The 15,542-nt window shown below is 41.6% G+C and overlaps 1 protein-coding gene across 5 annotated transcripts in view; it reads right to left on the reverse strand.

Annotated features, from left to right (window-relative positions):
- Positions 1–15,542, reverse strand: part of FGGY (FGGY carbohydrate kinase domain containing) — a 501,197-nt gene that overhangs the window by 63,599 nt on the left and 422,056 nt on the right. The gene's annotated exons all lie outside the window — the stretch shown is intronic.

A 15,542-nucleotide genomic window follows, 5' to 3' on the forward strand; every position in this document is an offset into this window, starting at 1 on the left:
CTCTGCCATGCCAGTCTCATCTCAAACATCCTAACCCAGGAGGGCCCTTCTACCACACTGCTCACACAGCAGTCCCACCAGCCCAATCTGCCTGGCCTCTCTTTGTTCCTTTATGTTGCTTTACTTCCTCTTACAGCATTTTTTTTTTTTTTTTGCTACCTGAAATCCTATTATTTATTGTGACTACTTGTTTCCAGAAATACTTGTATGAGACTCCTCCCAAGGAGAGTATAAGCTCTGTGAGGGCAGACATTGCTCTTTCAGGAGGTAAAGCTGGAGTCACCTAGTGAGAAGTTGACAGGTATAAAAGGGTGAAGGGAAGCATAAGCTCCCAAAGGGACAGTTGGTTAATGGGACAAAGAAAAGTGACCCAAACTAATTCTTAAAGTCCAAGAAAGAGCCAATAATATTAACCTTTCAATTGCACGCTAGCTATGGCAGGCTCATACATTACCTTGCAGATGTTTCCTTTTTGGGAACACACAAACATTCTGTAAACATGTATAAAATGGGAATACTTTTAGATCTTATCCCATGATATTGTTTTGGTGATTAAATATGCTAATTCATGTAAAGTGATTTGAACAGTGTTTGCCATGTAGAAGTCATCAAGTGATGCCTAAAATCATTATCACTGCCATCATCATCTACAGAGATATGGCACATAGATAGTAATATCTGTTTACAAGACTTTTATGTACTGCTATGCACTATATTTAATTTTTCTTTTTAAAGTGAACCACAGAACATCTACAGCGTACAAAGTTAGACACATGTTAAATTTTGGATTGAATATGATGCAAAAAACAGTTTTGTAAGCATTATTTATCAGCACTAATATAATCAAAGAATTGTATTGTGTTTTTTAATAAACACATTTGTGATACTTTTAATCAGGTTTTAAAACGTTTTCAGATGTAAACACAAAGAACCGTGTAAGAACTCCAGAAATAAGAAGAAACAATAATGAAACGTTAATGGGAAGCATAAACAGGCTGAAGGCTGAAATAAAACTTTATAAGGTCTAATACAGAGAACAGTGAAGAAAGAAGAGAGCATGTGGAAATGTGAGAGGCAAGTAATTACTATAAGAGAGCAAAATCGAAGCTCCACATGCAAGAATCATTTCACTGCAATCATGTTGGAAAATGCCTGTTACAAGGATGGAAACAGCAAGAAAACTGCTGGACACAAGAACAAGAGTGAAACATGTTAAATAAATACAATGATGTTTTATTAATAATTTTTAAAAAATCTGCTAGAACAGAATATTTTACTCCAAGTGCAGCTAATTCTTTATAAAAGGAATGCTTTCTAGTTACAGCTGTTTTTGGTTTGTCACCAGATTGGAAACCTGGTGGATGGAGATAGCAGCCTACCTCATCAGGCCACCACTGCCTTCTCTCTTCTTCAATCCCAAGACCCACAAGCCTTTTGTCATTACATCCTGAAGAGCAGGGGAACTGCTTTTTAAAAGGAATGATGCTAAAGCTGAAACTCCAGTACTTTGGCCACCTCATGTGAAGAGTTGACTCACTGGAAAAGACTCTGATGCTGGGAGGGATTGGGGGCAGGGGGAAAAGGGGACGACAGAGGATGAGATGGCTGGGTGGCATCACTGACTCGATGGACGCGAGTCTGAGTGAACTCCGGGAGTTGGTGATGGACAGGGAGGCCTGGCGTGCTGCGATTCATGGGGTCGCAAAGAGTCGGACACGACTGAGCGACTGAACTGAACTAAGAACATTTTAGCAGCACATGCAATGTTCCCCATAGCCTGTAGGTGGTGCTATTGCAAAACTAACAGAAGTGTGAATCATCACAAAGGGGAGAAAATGAACACAGTACGTTTAGTACAAAACACTAAAAGCAATAACAACTCAAAAGGCAGACACCATTCGTTACAGAAACTACAAACAATTTACTATCTCCAAGGCACTTATTAACTTCCTTTTAAATTCAGGGACTCACCCCATGAAGAAGAGACATTTCATTTTTCAGCCAGAAAAAAAAAAAAATCTCAGGGTTATTCTCTTTCTAAAACATTTACATTTTAGGGCCCAGTGCAAATGATGCTAAAAGTCTGTGGTATAAATTGTTTATGATCAAAATTGGCTTAATAACCCAAAAGAACTAGACGAACATTCAGAGTAAAAATATAAGACAGTGACTGAGGGCTGGCTGGGGAAAAATAAAGTTACGTTAATACAGCTTGAAAGTCAACCAAAAGCCATAATATTACTAAATATATTTAAACATGGTTTTCATTTAGATTTGGCATCTTGACTAATGGGGATGTATTAAATAATACCTGGCTGCTAAGAATATACATGTTTAGGAATCAGTGCCACATAATACACATATACAATTCAGTTTCATTGTTATTTAAGGCTTCTCTTCTATTCTGTGGGCACACACACACATATTAAAAATTAGGTACACACTCAATGTATGCTCAACCATTTAAAAGGCTTTCTTTTTAAACAGAAACACACAATGGAAAGTGAACTCAACTCTGGTGAAATGTAATGGATGCATCCCTTTGGGGCCAGCTGTCCTGTTTATCAAAAGAAAGAAGATGGGAGGGTCAAATCCAGGGGGGGAAAAAATCATGAGTGGTCAGCAAGGAGAGTGCTGAGAGAGGAGCCCAAATCAGTTTCCATCTGCAGGCTTCCTTGTGAAATGAATGGTACCTTTTACCATGAGGCCATGGGGATATTGGAGTGGGAAGAGGGAGAATATCTTGAGATATGGGGATGTATTAGTGGCCAAAGAAATGCAGGCACATGTTGAGTGATTCCCAATGCATTAAAGAAACAGTTTTTTAAAAATGGCAGCAGGGCGAGCAGGATCTGTAGTTTTCTGGGCATCTGGTTAAAACAAGCCAGTGAGACTTCAAATGCTAATGATGCAAAGGGCCAAGGGCCATAATAGAGCACTACTCAGAGTTTTGGATGAAAAAGTACTATATCTGACATACAGAGGCTGCATAATAAATGAGCGCTCTCTCCTTTCCAATATCACGAGGTTCCTAGAACTCTCAGCCTGGAACAAGACATCTCAGTGGCCAAAATGTCAGATAACATCACATCCCATCTCTGAACAATCCAGTGGAAGAAATTGCTGATTATTATTTTTCAGTTTGAGAAACTAAGTCCAGAAATAATATCTTACCACACAGGAGAAAAAAAAACACAAGCTTTAAAAAAAAAAAAAAATTATATACCAGTATTATTCTATCCATCTGCAGATAACAGAAGCATAGCTTTGAGAGTTTATCATGTTACCCATGATCCTAGATTTAGTAAGTTACAGAGGCTAGACTGGAATCCAAGGCTATTTTACTTGAAAATCCACTTTTTAAATCACTAACCACCACCTCATGGTTCCTTTGTGGCTGACGGAAGACTTGAGGTGGAAGCAATGAAGGGAACCGGGGGTGAGGGTTGGAGATACAGCAAGCAATCTCATTTATCTCCCTTGTCACCTGCTTAGAAAAGATCGGAAGACGAAGGCTTGAGTTCCTCTTAGATACTGATTTTCACTGCTGCTGTCGTCCACAACTGAGCTATCTATTTCCCCCACTGGAGAAAAGTCACTAAAATAGTAAGCATGCCAAAGTCTTCACGGTGATGATGGGTATAATCAGGAACCACCGAGAACAGCCTGTGTCACATCAAGAAAACAACCAGGAAGGAGAGAAATTCTGACACATGCCACCATGAGTCTGGCTCTTGAGGACATTATGCTAAATGAAAGCAGCTAGTCACAAAAAAGACAAATATGTATGATTGCATTTATATATGTACTGAGAGAAGTGAAATTCACCAAGATAGAAAGTAAAATCATGGTTGCTAGAACCTGGAGGAGAGAGGGGTGGGGAACTGTTGTTTAGTGGGTAGAAAGTTCAGTTTTGCAAGATGAAAAGAGCTCTGGATCTTGGTTGCACAATAATGTGAATAATACTTAACACTATTATATTATTTATGCAAAAATGGTAAATTTTGTTATGTATATTTTACAATTAAACGAACAAATGAATAGAACCAGGAATGCCTTCTCCAGTGATCATTTACAATGTTCTGCTTGGCATAGGATGAAGCATGACCTCCCAAATTTTTAAGTTTGTGAAAATAAAAGTCCTTTTGTGGTATATCACTGCTACTTTTCTGGAAAAAAGGAGACAGGTTTTTTTTTTTTTTCTTTTCACATGTAACTTGTTTTGTTTTGTTTTGTTTTGTTTTTTGTGGCCACACCTCTCAGCAAGTAGGATCTTAGTTACCTGACCAGGGATTGAACTTGCACCTCCTGCATTGGAAGCACAGAGTCTTAACCACTGGACCACCAGGGAAGTCCTTATGTGTAACATTTTATATCTGCATGTTTTATATGAATTCTCATCCTGGTTTGATCAGCTAAGAGCTCTGAACAAAGCACTTCTCCTCTCTGGGTCCCAAGTTCCACATCCATAAAAGGCAGGATTGGGTGAGATGATCTCTGAGTGCCCTTTCAATTCTCAGATTCCAATTCCTGTTTTTCAAAAGGCTAACACTATCTATGTTAGTAAGTATGCATGTTATTTATTATTGACATTCATCAGAACATTTTTGCAAAGTCATGAGTTACTTCTGAAATACCCACTCATTGCATTATTACTGAGGGATGAGTGGCTGAGTGAGGCAGACACAGGTAAAGGTGTCCTGGAAGGAGTATTGGACTGGGAGTCTGAGGCTCTGGCTTAGTCCTGGGGTCTGCCACTTGCTGGCCCAGCGAATCAGAAAGAAAGGAAGCATTTATTGGGGCCTTCTATGCATGAGGCTTCCCTGGTGGCTCAGACAGTAAAGAATATGCCTGCAATGCAGGAGACCTGGGTTCAGTGCCTGGGTTCAGAAGAGGCCCTGGAGAAGGGAATGGCAACCCACTCCAGTATTCTTGCCTGGAGAATTCCATGGACAGAGGAGCCTGGCAGGTTATAGTTCATGGGGCCACAAAGAGTTGGAGACGATTGAGCAACTAACACTTCTTTCACTTTCTATGCATGAGACACTTTCACACATGTTACTTTATTGCTTCACAAATTTTAGTTATTCACATACCATCTTCATAATTGTTTCCATGTTCAAGTATCATGTGTAGTATTATATTAGTATAATATTTTCTTCTAAATTCTGAATGAATTCTTTTTTCTTTTTTTTCAAATTGCCTTGTTCTAGGCAAAAAATGTCTATGAAAACATAGGTATGATTCTGGTTACCTTTTTCTAATATATGTTAAATTAAATATATATCTATTACAAAAAGAGTGTCCACAAGCCAGCTAAAATCCTGGGTGCTACCGATACCTGTGCATCTGGGGAGAAGCCATGTTATTCTATTTTGTATCCATTTATGGCTCCTGGACACTTGAGTCCATGGAGTTTAATAACTCATTCCAGTTTGAACCAACAGACCCAAAGCAATGTGCTGGTTCACGTTCCTCTCATCTTTCCTGTCCCCACTCTCACTGTGTCTGACCCAGAGGACTGCTAACACCTGGGAAAGTGCATTGACAATGTATTACCTATTGTTCTTCCTGTTCTTTGGATCTCAGGTTAGAAGTTCCTTCCTCTGGGAAACTCCTCTTGACGTATGAAGTAGGAATAAGAAGCCCCTGTCCTTGTTACCACAGCACCCTTGCTTTCCACCCTTCACCTGCATCTCTATTGCCAGGCAATTTCTCTATCACCCCAAAATGCTCACAAGAGCTCCAAGATGGTAAGAGTGGAAATATATGGATCTTGTCGCTTCTCCACCATCCAGCATGAAGTTACTGCCAAATATAGTATTGTTATTCACTCACTCAGTTGTGTCTGACTCTTTGTGACTCCATGGACTACAGCACACAGGCTTCCCTGTCCTTCACTAGGGAAGGACATACAGGATTGGTGCCCTTTTAATTTGTAAAATGGACACATGAATGATGGGAAGGTTGGTGGGATTTTTCAACCCTGTTATCTGGTACTACTTGTATACTTGATGGTCTTGACTCTGGGTTAACAGCAGCACTTTTCAATGTTTGGTCCTTTAGCAAAGTAAAATGCTCCATGAAAAACTAATTTTTTGGTCAAGTAAATTTAGGAAAGTCTGTATTCTAAATGCCTCCACAACCTAGGAGATTCACAAGGCATGTTAATATATTAAACTCTTATGCAAAGTCTTACTATAAAGATACCTAGTTAACTTGAATGTAGTGTTTTCCAAAGGAATTATTTCCAGGAATATCTTCTAATGTCCAAAAGAACAGTCTATGGGAAATCCTGGCCTATAGAGAACTTGAGCTCTGAGTAAATTTTTCTCATGATTTCTGTGAATTCTTTGTCTTGGTTGTCCTTCCCCCAGTGAAACAGCACAGCCAGAAGGAGGAGAGACATGTACACGGGGCTGGACAAAAAGGGAACAGAGACAATAGAACCTTTGACAAAATTGAACACAGGAATGGGCTACCAGCCCAGGAACTAACCAAAAATATTTTGACAATGAGTAGAATGCCCTCATTTGTATCACACCTCAGAGCTTTCATAGTTCTATACACGTACATCATTGCACATCACTGCAATTGCTTTTCTTCCTCTTTCCCTTTCCTTCTTTTCTTCTCCAGCATCAGCATCACCATGGTTAAATAACACAGCACACTGTCTGTGCCAGACATTTGCTGTCAGTGTGGTAACTGATGAGATGATGTTACATTGCACTTTGTAGATCTAGAGTCTCAGAAAGCTACTACTAGTGGTAGCAATAATAATGACAAAATTAATGAGAGCCACCTCTCACTTTTGGTGAGCTTATTGTTCAAGGCAAAAGAACTCAGAAAGGGCAGATTTGAGGCTCAGATGCAAGTCTTCTGATGCCAAGTCCAGAGTTTGCTCCACCCATGGAAGATGGGTCTCTCCAACAAGACCATAGCATGCTCCCAGCTGCGAAAGGGGAGACACGGTTACAGCACCAGCTCGGCATTCAGATGGTGTGGTTTATAAAGTGACTCAACATCTGTCATTAATTAGAGTTCTTGTTCCCATGGTGATGGCTTATTATTGTGAGGCTGATAAGATGACCAATTCAAGAATACTATCTTCCTCCCTTTCCCTCTCACTCTTGAACACAGATTTTTCCCTTTTTTTCCTTCCTCTCCCCTAACATAATTGATCATTTGCAACAAGGTAGGATATAGTATTCCTCAGTCAGTGACTCCCTGTTGGATCCCTGATGATAATCTTTGGAATGTTTTCCCTTTTGCTCAATGCAGAGTCTCTGTCAGACCAACTTGCATTTGTCCCATTAACTGACTGTGATCATGGACAAGTTAATTACTTTCCTTGGGCCTTCCTTTTTCATCTGGAATAAGGGATGCTGCTGCTACTGCTGCTAAGTCGCTTCAGTTGTGTCCAACTCTGTGCGATCCCATAGACGGCAGCCCACCAGGCTCCCCCGTCCCTGGGATTCTCCAGGCAAGAACACTGGAGTGGGTTGCCATTAAGGGATAAGAAGGCCTAAACAGCAAGGTTCTTTTGAGAATTTGATGCACTTAATAGGAAGGTACTAGCACAGAGCTTGGAATGTGGTGGATACTCAAGAAATGGCAGCAGTTGTGATAGTTAAAATAATACCAATAATAATTATTTACAAAGAGATGAGATGAGACAGATTTTGAGTTGGCAGTTGGGGTCATTTTCCTTTCATTCATCAATCATTCATATTTGTCCTTCCATTGAAACTGTTCTTTTCTCTTTATATCTTATAGTATATAAGATATACTATATATTTATTTGGATTTACTTTTTTAATGGTCTCTTACCCTCCACTGTAAATGGGATGAAACCTGGTACAATGGTTATTTTACACATTGCTGCACCTGGGGTGGGGGTGGGGGGTTGGGGTCAGGGGAGGTTGTATTTGTAGAATGAAATATAAATATTTACTAAGCAGTCCAGGTCAGTCTCTGTGTTAGGGACAGGAGATTTGGAAATAACTGAATAACTAAAACTAGATTCTTACCCTTGAGGTATTCACATAAGGAATCAGTGAAAATTGACCAAAAAAAAAAAAAAAAAAAGGAATGGGGCATTCATCCCTGACTCCAAAAGGTGTTTTTTTTTTTTTAAATAAATCCAGTGACATAAATGAAATTAAATCTCTAGTGATCTTCTAGCACAAAACACCAGTGAAGAGGGTGGTAAGGATCTCTCAAAGCTCTAAATGCCAAGAGGGATTCAAACTGACGGTGCTAAGCCCCCAATCAGAAATTCCCCTTGAAACATACAGTTAAAAAAAGAAAGAAAGAGAAAGAAAGGAAAGGCTTTTCAGAGGGTTAGCTCATGGCTCCTCCCAGGACAGTCTGATCCCCTCGGGTGGTGAAGCAAGAGGTCAGATCCCCAGACAGAAAATCAACCTCTAAGAGTCACTGGCTAGAATTTCTAATTCACCAGTGCCACAGGACACAGTCTATCTTCAGTCAAGGATGGGCCCAGAGGCTTTAGCTTCCCCAACCCACTGTACACAGTCAAGCCACACACCCTCTTCCTCCAGGAGCACACAGAGAAGCCTTCAACAGAGAAGCAGGCACAGGGGTCTCGCTGGGAGCCTTTGAACCCATTTTTTTCAATGGCCTGGATCTTCCATTCGGAACTCATTTTAATTACTGTACTATTAAGTATTTGTGTTGATTACCTTAATATATTTTGGGTTATTGCCTCTGAAACAATTGAGAGCTGGGCTTCTTATGTTCAGTTGGGACTCTTGGTTAACAGGAGACATGGCTTGGCTTCTGTGTTTTTTACATAGTGGCCTCCTAAGTGGTCCACTACTTTAAATTGTTTGAAAATCAGGACCTGATTTTTTCAGCGTAAAGATGAGGAATCTGAGGCCTAAAGTGGTAGACCTCTTGTCCCAGGTTATATACTGAGTTGTCTAGTAACCAAACTGACTTTGAGGATGGGGACTTCATCTTTGGAAAAAAAGAGAGTACCTGAGAATCACAAGGAACAGTCTGGAGTGAATGCCTGTGAGAATGGGGAAAGCTATTTTCAGAGACAGAGCTGAGAACTAGGTGGTCTTGCGTCAGATTTTACCTGCTAAGGGTTTTCAATCCACACCTATCCACAGCAGCACTTCTGCTTCAAGTGGCTGCTCAGCCAGATCAAGGGAGACTGTACCTTCTCTGTTAATTTCACCTCCTCTTTGGTACCACATGTTTATGCAGCACCCGCTACTGGTTAAGGATGAGGAGTCCTGGGATCCTTCCTTGGAAGCCCATACCCAAGTGGGGTAAGCAGACACTGAAACACCTAAGGGCAATACTAGAGATAAGCACAGGCCTGGGTGGGGAGTGTAGAGGTGGGCCTGACCCCGAGGAAACGTCCCAAGGCAATTTTACAGATGGGTTCCAGTGTCATTCCAGTGGACAGACTACAGGGTCAGAACATCACCCAAGTAATCTTACCAGCTTTGTGACCTTGGGAAAGTACTTAATTTCTCTATGATTTGACCTCCTTATCTGCAAAGACCTCTTTATGGGCAAAGCACTAGGAATATCAGAATTGAATGGAATTGTTGTGAGGACTAAGTGATTTAATCCACAAAGTCACATGCACAATGACTGGTGAAGTGATATGAATACCCTCTATTATCCTTTCAGGAGCCCCTTGAAGAGCAGGTTCCTAGTTCCCCACCACGTCACAACATGCTGGACTCACAATACCTGCTCCTCCTCAGTAGTCTAAGCACTTGCTTGAATCACCACTTTAGGGCTGTCTATAAATTTTTCCTCTGTAAATGTCTGTTAGTAGTGGTTAATCAGCTTACTAAGATGAAGACAACCGCTATAATCCAATTACCTAAACCAGTCTGGTCTCTCAGGATCCCTCCTCATCAGAGATGCTGACAGGTGAAACTGACATGGCCAACTTGGTAGAAATTTCAGTCTGATCGACTCCATCCAACATACAGGCTCCTCTGGCCAAGGTGTCAGTTGAGATGGGGAGGGGAAGGGGTAGGACTTGAGGTGGGGTGAGGTGGGTTGCCTGCTTCCCATTATCTCAATGGCCTTGTCTCAGAAGGTACCTTCATCCTGAAATTCTCAAACATGATATGCTATAACTCTCTATACACAAATGTTCTCTTGCAAAATAGGATAATTTTCCAGGGGCATTTAAAGACTTCAAAACTGTTAGATAAATAATAAATCTTTGTTGTTACTCTCAGGTTGAATTAGTTTATAGGTTTTTTTTTTTTTTTAAAGCGGGAAACAGTATGATCATCTAAGAAGCACTTGATGTTGTTGATTTAAAAGAAAAATGAGACTATTAGCCTGAAACATTAAAAAAACCAAAACAGAAAATAACTGATAGAGTTATGGGATGTTGGGCAAAGCATGCTTCTAAGACTCCTGACCAAATTCCTAATAATTTGTTCATAGTTGATGACTCCCGTTCCCAGTCAAGTGTGGTCCTTATGTATCGAGCTTTCTCTTTTGTTCCTCATGAACTGGGATGCTTTCCTAGGAGCTGAGTTGATGTCTCTATTGTCTGTGTTGTTCCTTTCCTATCACTAGCATCTCTGTCTGAAAAGTCCACGTCCTACTGCTTCTCTGCTCCTCCTAAGTTACCATTTCCATTTCAAGCCCTGCTTCTTATACAAAGTCACACTTCTCTTTCCTGCCTGTAGCTGTTACCAGGGAGTAGATTATGTAACAGCACTCTCTGGTTTCAGGTTGCTTCATTTTTATTTTTCTAGCCTGTCAGCTCCTTGAAGGTGGGGAACCTGGCCTTGTTTTCCCCCTTTTTCTTTTTTAAAACTGTAAAACATTTGGCCTTCTATGACATAATCCAGTGCTTTGACGTCACCAGTAGAAACAGTGTTTGCTTGGGGACAGGAAAATCTGTATTCAAATTTCAGCTCAAATATTAACACCTGGTGTGACCTTGGGTAAGTTCTTTTTGCTTTCTGTTTTCTCATTTGTAAAACTGAAGGCAAGAAAATTTACATATAAATCTATTGTGAGAATTAGGGGAGAAAAGGCTAACTATTGATTCTGCAAGGGAATGTCTACAAGACCAGAGAAATATGAGTTTTGCAAGTAGCTTTCTTATAATTTGCTTGGAAACAGGAAGAAAGTTTGGAAAACCTTGAGTAAACGGTATGTCTCAATAAACATGAGCTCCGAGACATACAGACTTCAACTAACACCACTACTTAATAGCTACAGGATGCTGGGCAAATTGCTTGTCCTTTCTGAGTCTCTATTTCCTCATTTGAGTGATGAAAATAATCACACATGTAATATAATGACTCACTTAGAATGGTCCAGAGTTCTGGTTCAGGAAAGAGGAGTTTCTATTCTTTTCGGCTAGACACTCCCTTGACCTGCGCCTGGTTCTGACCTGTAATCCAGCCGTGTCTCCTGATGGAAGTGGTAAGCTGTGCACAGCCACTGTCCTCAATGCCTGACTCAGAGTTCGATTATTCAGAGCTGGGTATTCACTAGAGTTGCTAAGGTCAATTTCTTGTCTGTTGGCGTTACTTCGTCAAAGTGAACTGTTCTTCATGAGAACCAGCCACCCCTCCTCCCACAGGCCTAGCCCATTCCAACAGGCAGAGAGAAGGGGAAGTAGATTCACCATAAGGGCTGACTTCCCTTTTAATATTTAAAAGCAACTGTATCATTAGAGTGCAGTCAGGAGACGCGAAGCCACTCTAGGTCATTTAACAGAAAGGAGTGCAAGAAATTGTTTTCACTGATGACAGAAGAAACTTAGAGGCCAAACTGATGATGTCGAAGGAACTCAGAGATCAGGGATGGCAGAGAGCTGCTACTCCTCCCCGTGATGGGAGGCAGTAGTGTGACCAGAGATAGGGGCTGGGGATGTCAGGCTGGAGCTGAAACCAACGAAGGGCTGAGTGCTCAGCACTGGGACCTGAGGGGAAGGCTGGAAGCTGGAATCACAAAGGAGATGCAGCTGCTGCTGCTGAAGTAAAAGAGAGCAATGACCTGACTTCTCCCTGTTTCCTGTATACCAATCTCCATCAGTATCTCCCATTAACCAATCACTAAAACTAAACCCAAAACAGTGCTAAATACTACTTAATGGCCAGTTGCAAGAGAGTCCAGGAAATGTAACACACAGGTAGTAAAAAGCTACCTGAGAGTAAACAGGAGGTAAATGAGTGGCCCAGCCGTGTTCTAATAATGTACCTAAAGAGCTACAACCACGTGTAATTTACAGTCAGCTAATAAGGACAGGTATCATAAATATTTCTCTAACTTGTAGCATTCTCACTGAAAGTTTATTCATACCAGTAACTGTGCTAAATACTTTCTACATATTATCTCACTTAATCTTCACGGCACTCTTATTGAGGCAGGCGCTCTTAACAGTCTCATTTGTACTGTAAGAACACCAGTTTAGACAGGAGAGGTAAAGGGATTGACCTAACGTACAGCTTTAGCATCTGAACTCCGGACTGGAGCCCAGACTTCTGTGACATCTGAGTCTGTGCTCTTAACTATGGTCCTATTTATTGCTTATAATATGAATCATACTTCTAACAGTAAAAGGGAGGGTACTAGTAAAAAGATAAGCTGAACATGAAATGTCTCATAATTACTGGGAGGATATTTTGAAGACCTACACTTCTAGGGCTGAAAGCCTAGAACACTCTGTGAACATTAAATCTGCCCTTTAAAAAAAATAGAGGTTAAGAAAAAATATATCACCTAATGCAGCTTATAAAAGTCCATGGCGTTCCCTCTTGAAGGCAACAGTGTAATTTTGCTAGGAGGATGCCAAGTTCACTGGCCTCTGTAGGCTTGCTGTTTACTGACATCCGATAGGCTTCAACATCTGTTGCCCTTCTCGATTGATGGGTGCTTCATTTTAGCACGTCCTTGATGCCAGGCTGGTAAAAAGCTTTAGTACTGAGGTCTTCTAAGACAGTCCTAGGTCAGTGACACAGCTTTGTTTGTGAAGCTGGCTGAGGGAAGGAATATTCAGGGAAAAGGGCTAAGGAACATGCCATCCATCTACCATGCTGGGTATTCTCAGTTTTACCCTTGGGTGAAGCGACAGCTCCACAAAGTTATAAACCTGGGCAATTCTTAAGTTCAAGTCAAGTTTCAATGTTCTGCTCTGGACTCTTAACAACTTAATATAGGATGAATTCTTCTGCTGCTTCTGTAAAGTTTCATAGAAGGAACTCTCAGTTTGTTTTTAAAGAAATGGCAACTTTAGAATTTGATAGCAGGGAAGGCACAGTCTCTTTTGGAGAATGGGTGTATAATTCCTTGACTCAGTGGACACTATCTGACTTGACCTATTTCCCAGTTCTATGCTGGCTGCTGGGAAGCTCCAAGTAATCCCCTTATCTCAGGGTCAGAGACCCACAGGCCAAATCTGCCCCATAAATCTGCTTGGTCTGGCACTCACCAAAGCAGAGTTGAAACAACCTGAATGTCAATGTCCTTAGGCAAGAGTATACATTCGCCAACCTGCATAAGAAATCATCCTGGCCTTTGCTGGTATTGTCCCAAGCTTATACAGACTAGTTGGCACCTGAAGGTATATATATTTGAGGATCCCCTAGTCTAAGTAGTTGGGGTATTCTCTTTCTACATAGCTTCTAACTTGTGTTTTATTTTGCTTAGTTTTATTCTGCTTAGCCCTTTATTATAAGCTTGCTCAAATCCTTTTTGGAAGAGGAGTATGAATGATAAATAAACTGTTTTCTTCCCAAAGCAAAACTGCCAAGATGAGTGTAAGTAGCTGCATCCATTGCATCCAAGGGATGATCATTTCGGGTGAGTCTCTTTGGCCTGCCCCATCTGTTAAAGGGAATCCTGTTGTTTCTTCAAGCAGGAGAAAAGATTTCTTCCTCATTAGCAAGTGAGGGGCCTGGACATAATCAACTGACATCTTCCCTACTTCTAGCATATAATATGTAAATTGAGCTCTAGGTGCTCTCTGAAGCACTGGGCAGCAAGGGAGGTGCAGAGGGTGAGCCTAGAGTTAGACAGCTAAACAGGAACCCTCCTCCCTGTACCAGCCATCCATGTGACCTTAGGAGCTCATCAGCATCTTGATGCCTCCATTTCCTGCTTTATAAAGTGGGATGATGTTACTACCCACTTTACTGGGTTTTAGGTAAAGATTAAATCAATACAGGAAATAACAGTACTTTTGTGTATGCTGAGTATTGTGCTAAATGTGCTTTCATTCATAGAGTATTTGCAGTTATTCTGTGGGGTCAGTTAATATGGCACAGAGGCTGAGAGAAACTTGCCCGTCAGGATGGCTCACCCAGCTAGCAAGTCAAGGAGATGCCATCACCTTGAGTGGAATAAAGTGACTTAGACGTTTTACTGCCCCATTTGATTCCCTCTTATCTTGCCCACAACAGCTGTAGCTCATTTGCCCTCTTCCACTTCCCAGACTTGGCAGGCAGTTGCCATAACACAACTGAACTCCATCAGTTATTACTATTTATTGTGTGGACTTGAAATGGAGAAAGATTTGTGCAGGTCTGAAGCATATGCTCCTTCCTCTGCTTCCAGAGAAGGGACTCCAACGCAAAGATTAAAAGCCAGCCTGTGTCACACGCCCCTCCAGAGTTCCAGTTCTGGAGTAACTAATGCTCTATGGCCAGGTTCAAATGTCCCCTTCTCAGAAGGACACTCATAGCCCTAAGGCAATGGGAGACACTCCTTCCGTGGTGTTCCATTAGCCACTGCAGAGCAAGTGTAGTTAAGTAATAGCCAACATTAAATAGACAGGATTCTACTTCGTTGTTTGTTGTTTAGTTGCTAAGTAGTGACTGACTCTTCTGTGACTCCATGGACGGTAGCACACCAGGCTCCTCTGACCATAGGATTTCCCAGGCAAGCGTACTGGAGTGGGTTGCCATTTCCTTCTCCAGGGGATCTTCCCAACCCAGGGATCAAACCCACATCTCCTGCCTTGGCAGATGGATTCCTTACCGCTGAGCCACCTGGAAGGCCCATTCTACCCTACAGGTACTCACGCGTTTGCCTCTTACAACACAAACTGTGAGATCATAATGCAGATAGTATGGTTAGGCTTACAGATGAGGGCTCTGAGGCACAGAGAAATTAAGTAAGTCACCCAAGGTAAGTGGCAGAGTTATGATTGGAGCCCAAGCCAAGGCCCACTGACCCTTGCCGTTACACTTCGTGCTGACTTTTTCATAACTGTATCTATCTGCCTGTGTCCATCTTCTCCCTCCGAGGTTGGAACCCCATGGGTCCTGAGATGTGTTTAATTCTTCTTTGTCCTGCGACCATCTAGGACTGTCCCTGACACCTGGCAGCCTTTCTCTGATGAGCTCTGGGTCAAACAACAAAGCAGGGAGCCTCAGTACCTAGTTGAATCAGGCCCAGACACAGGCCTTTTCCAGATCCAGCCCACTGTTATCTGTCAGCCCAGCTATCGCAGCCCACCCTATCTCCAGCAGCGGAGGGAGAGCAGAAAATGCATCCTGACATCACAGGAAGGACCC

This window comes from Budorcas taxicolor, chromosome 3 (assembly GCF_023091745.1).
Source record: "Budorcas taxicolor isolate Tak-1 chromosome 3, Takin1.1, whole genome shotgun sequence".
In the NCBI taxonomy this organism is placed as follows: Eukaryota; Metazoa; Chordata; class Mammalia; order Artiodactyla; family Bovidae; genus Budorcas; species Budorcas taxicolor.